Raw genomic sequence first — 5,864 nt, forward strand, 5'->3', positions numbered from 1 at the left:
GAGAGAGAGAGAGAGAGAGAGAGAGAGAGAGAGTGAGAGATAAATAGATAGATAGAAGCGCGCGCATACACATACGCACACACAAATTTACAAATACATAGGGGTGGATATAAGCTGGTGTGTTCATGGATAAAGATTGAAGTTTTTTAATTGAGAATGTAAAACAATATAAGAACATATGTAAGCTACAGGTTCGGTTCGCTATTGTTTCCCTTAACTTCGTGTAACAATTACGATTTCTAACGCAAACACAAGGCCAATGGAAAATACAAAATGCAGATTATATCTAAGTACTTAACTGGCACTTATTTAATCGATCTCAGGAGAAAGAATGGCAAAGTTTACTTCTTTCATCGCACAGTCAGATTTGATCTCAGCACCTAAACGGATGTAACAATATACCGTAGGGTATTTTATCTGGCGCTGTAGCGATTCTGTCTTCAAAAAGTAAGCGCATAAAAAATAACAACAGTAACAACTACTACTACAATTACAGTACGAGTGGAACAAAGTAGCGAGTGTCTCCGAGAAAGTTTAGCGTCGGGTTTTCCCACGCAACCAGCTAAACTAGAGGGCGGTGTAACTGTTAGTAGGATATCTTGAACTGCATGACTGACTGGCTGGCTGGCTTAGTTAACCCTTCGGTTCCAAATCTTATAGTAATAATGTTCCACTTGACACAGGCATGCACGCAAGAATACTTATACACAGATAAATGTAATGTATATGCGAAAGAGCGTGTCACCTTTGTGTGTGTGTGTGCGTGTGTGTGTGTGTTTGTGCGTGTGTGTGTGTGTGTGTTTGTGCGTGTATGTATGAGTGTGTGTGCATGCGCGCGCATGTCTATGTGTAATGTGTGTGTGTATGTGTGTTTACATACATGCGCATTCGCATATATGTATATACACTTACATACACACATGTGTATGTTTGTGTGCATGTTACGCACACACAATGCTCCCTCGCATAGATATTAGAAAAGCATAAATTTCACACAGTTCATATTTTAATTATGCTCAACGATGTTTCGTTGTATCTTCTGTGTAAATTTAAAAACTGTTTTCATACAAATCATCCAGATATTATGTTATGTTAATCAGAAAACCATAACTCGGTGATTTGGATAAACACAGTTTTTAAACTAATTTAATTTAAATTTATTAATTATATATCATAATTATGTAATTATGTGATTATTCACTCAATGACGTTTATCTTAATGAGACAACTGCTTAGCACTAATAAAAATGAAATAAAAAGAGCTATATGTGAAATTTATGCCTTTCTGCTTTTATGCTAAATAAACTGAATAATGTTAGAGATATGTTACTCTTAAAGATCGTTTTAGCCGATATACATGATGATTGTTTCATCTTGAGAGATGATAGCCGTCCCATCAACACACACACCACACCTCATCACACAGTACAATCACTCCGTTGATGACTCCTTAGATGACTTTTAAGACCAACTGCTGACTGACAGGGTTTAAAACACAAGTGACAGATATTATTCAAGTTTCTTCTATATCTTTGCCTTTTGGAATCTGATTCTGAAGGAATGTTTTTGTGAACTAGCGTATGTCTCTTAAGTCCAGATATTGTCTTACAAGTTTTTTGACATATGACACAAGTTGTAAGAGTTGGTTGGTGTCCAAGATCATTACCTATCTGGGCATTACAATTTTCATGTGACTTTATATGGTTCACGTATCCTGCTTTTGACAACAGAACACGATCACATAAAATACATATCCAATGTTCACTGTTGATTACAGTTCCAATTGTTCCTTTGTAACAGGTCCTTTTAAACTCAGAGTGCTGAATCATCTTTTCCTCCCAGGCATTATAACCAGTCCTAACAGCACTTCTCCACTTGTTTCGATCTAGAGCATCATTTTCCCAATCACTTTTGTTCATATCTAGTTTCTTCAGGTTTTCCTTCACACAGTCATTATACCTTTTCCTTGACTTATTTTGTGGTCGCTTACCAAAGTTGAGCTCACCATAAAAAAGACGTTTTAGCAAACGCTCGTCTTTCATTCTAATAACATGTCCCGTCCATCTCATTTGAGCTGCAACGTGCCATGTTCAATTGAGCTGCAACGTGCCATGTTCAATTGAGCTGCAACGTGCCATGTTCAATTGAGCTGCAACGTGCCATGTTCAATTGAGTTGCAACGTGCCATGCGCAAAACCTCTGTATCTGGTATGAAGCATTCCCACTTGACCCCTAAGTTACGTCTGAGGCACTTTTGATGAAATTTCTCCAGCATTTTTATGTGACACTTGTAAGTGGTCCATGTCTCACTTGAATAAAGAAGCGTAAACAATACATACGCTATATAGACACTGAATTTTGTCTGCAGGGAAATACCTCTATCTGTCCATGCTCGCTTTCCAAATGCAACACTTCCCTTCCCTATTCAATAGTATATCTCTGCATCAAGACTACTATCTCATGACAATGTGCTTCCTAGGTAAACAAAGGTGTCAACGACTTCTAACCTTGTTCCATTCACAAAAATGTTTGATTCAGAATATGTTTGTCCTGGCACGAGAGTAAACATTTGGTTTTCTCCAAACTAATTGTGAATCCGAAATGTACATACGCAGTGGAAAATCTGTCCATTATATATTGTACTTCTCCTTCTGAGTGTGCCGACAAATCAGCATCATCAGCATAAAGTAATTCTCTAACGAGTATTTTGAAAGTCTTTGCTTTGCAGTTAAACCAGGTCAAATTAAAAATATAACTAGATGCCCAATGTCTGATTCCGATTCCTCTGTTGCAATCCTTGAAAGCATACCGAAGTAATGCAGCAAAATAAACAGAGAAAAGTGTAGGGGCAGGAATATCTTTCTGTTTGACAGCGTTGTCCACCGAAAATTCATGATATAACTCACCATCAAAGATTACCTGAGCTTTCATGTTTCTGTGTAGTTCCTTAAAGATGCTCACAAAATGTGTTGGGCAACCAAGTTTACACAAAACAATCCACAGTGCCTCCCTGTTTACCATGTCAAATGCCTTAGTTAAATCTATGAAGACCTGGTATAGTGGCATTTGTTCCTGTAAGCATTTCTCTTGAACCTGCCTCACAGAAAATATCATGTCCATTGTTCCTCGCCCAGGTCTGAAACCACACTGTTCTTCAGAAATCACATGTGGACATACATTCTCAACAAGACGATCTAACATGATCCTTGAAAGTATCTTCCTGGTATATGCCAGAAAAGTTTTCCCTCTAGAATTACTACACACTGCTTTCGGGCCCTTACCCTTGTATACGGAGATTAGAATACCAGTTATCCATTCTTGTGGCACAGAAGATTCATTCCAAGCTCGAGTTACAAGGCTATGAATTTCAGATGAAATATGATCCCCACCTGTTTTCAGAATTTCAACTGGAATAACATCAAATCCAGGAGCTTTGCCTAATCTCAGTTTACGTAATGCCAGATTTACTTCTTCAATGGAAGGTGTATCATCTATGTGTTGCACTATCTCTCTTTGTGGAATGTTGCTTATGATATCCATGTTCACTCAAGAAAGATTATGGAAAAGATCTGCAAAATGTTCTCTCCATCTATTCATTATTCCAGGAGGATCTTTAATAACCTCATTTCCATCTTCCGACTTCAAGGGAACATATGATGATAAAGATTGCGGTCTAAAAGCTTGCCACAATAAATTATAGAAATTTTTAATGTCTTTCCTATCATAGACTGCTTGTACTTCCTCAGACAAATTTCTCCACCAAGTGTCTTTAAGCCTCCTAAGGTCTTTTTGCAAGTCTGCTTTCTGAGACTTGTACAACTTTTCTAGTTGCACTTTGTTCTTAACGTTTGGGTCAAGAAGCTTTTCATGAGTAAACCTCTTTGTTGTTAAAAGCTCATTTATCACTGTATCATTGGAATCAAACCAGTCTCGGTGTTGTCTCCTCTTAAAACCTAATAACTCTGATCCCATTTTATATATTCTATCATGGAAAGATTGCCATGGACCTTCAAAATGAACATTGCTGCATCTCTTCTGAAACCACTGCAAAACTTGTGGTTGTTTTAGCTGCTCTGCACCAATTTTCTTTGGTACTCGTACACCTGCACTACGAATTTTCTTGCGGACCCTGAAATTGAACTTGGCCCTAACTATTTTGTGATCAGTATCACAATCAGCATCTTGCAATACTCTGAGTCTGCACAAATCTTGTAAGTCAACTTTCAGAGTTAATACAAAGTCAATCCTTATAAAATGCATGAATATTTTCCTCACTAGCTGAAAGTGTAGGAGCATAATAGAGAAAAAAAGTTACAAAGCGTCCGCAAAACGTCCGGAGTTTCATTATGCGTTTATTTACGCTTTATGGTTGTTCTAAGTCTTTTAGCAAATCACTTCTAATTGCAAACCCAACACTACCTTCCCTTTTCTCTCCCTTCGGCTTCCCAACCCAGAATAATGTGAAACCTGCCGCTCTTTCGACAAGATGATCTTCATCTGAACATCTTGTTTCAAAAAGAGCTGCAATATCAACATTAAGACACCTTAGTTCCTTAGTTACTAGGGCTTTTCTTCTTTCAGGCCTATCTGCTCGATCTAAAAGAGTTCTCTCATTCCAACTGGCCAGGCTTCCCAGAAGTATATATGAGCACGTTTGGATATGCAAGTGTATGCACGAGAAGACATACGTAAAACAAAACATACAAATCTGCACATATATATCCATCCATCCATCCATCCATCCATCCATCCATCCATCCATCCATCCATCCATCCATCCATCCATCCATCTGTCCGTCCAGCCATCCATCCATTCATCCATCTATCCATCCATCCATCCATCTGTCCGTCCATCCATCCATCCATCCATACATACATGCATACATACATACATACATACATACGTACATACCCTATTGTTGATGCTGAAATTCCAATGAAGGGGCCTTTGATGTAGGTTAGAAACCGGCTCTTTCTCTATTGGCAAGAAATCTTGAAAAAAAAAACAACTAAATAATGACATACATACACACTTACACATACATACATACATCATATTCTTTTACTTTTACTTCTTTCACTCATTAAACTGCGGCCATGCAGGGGCACCACCTTGAAGAATTTTTAGTTGAATCAATTGAGCCCAGTACTTAATTTTTTTCTTTAGTCTGGTTCTTTGTTCTATTGGACGGTTTTGACGAACTGCTATGTCACAGTGAAGTAAGCACACCGACACCGTTTGTCAGGTGGTGGTGGTGGACAAACACAGACACACGGACAGAAACACAGACATACATACAGAAACACACATACACACAGACACACACACACACACACATGCGATGGGCTTCTTTCAGATTCAGTCAACCAAATCTACTCACAAGTCCTTTGTCGGCCCCAGCTATAGTAGGAGACACTCGACCAAGGTATCACGCAGTGGACCGAACCTGGAACTATGTGTTAGTGAAGCAATGTATATATGCGTTTATGTATGTATGCAAGTCGTTCCCACTTGAGAAATAACTCAGAGTGGTCTGTGACATTTGTCTTAGCTCATTTTTGTTTACATTATGCATTTTCCAGTAGGCCATAAATTTCTGCTTTTTTGCATATAGAAGTCTCATGTTAGCTGGAGTCTAAATAGGACAACTGCTAATTATACCTATTGTTGATTATATCTATTGTTGATTATATCTATTGTTGTAGAAACATGTATCTGCAGCTGTCTTCTTACCCTAGTTGTCCGCTCTACTGAAACAACGTTATCTGTGACTGATTAATCCGATGCGCGAACAGTCTCTATCACACAAGCTGCACTTGTGGGCTGTCTGGTTTAAGCTGCCCGTGTGTATATGTGTGTGTGG

Source organism: Octopus bimaculoides, chromosome 4 (genome assembly GCF_001194135.2).
Source record: "Octopus bimaculoides isolate UCB-OBI-ISO-001 chromosome 4, ASM119413v2, whole genome shotgun sequence".
NCBI classification, from domain to species: Eukaryota; Metazoa; Mollusca; class Cephalopoda; order Octopoda; family Octopodidae; genus Octopus; species Octopus bimaculoides.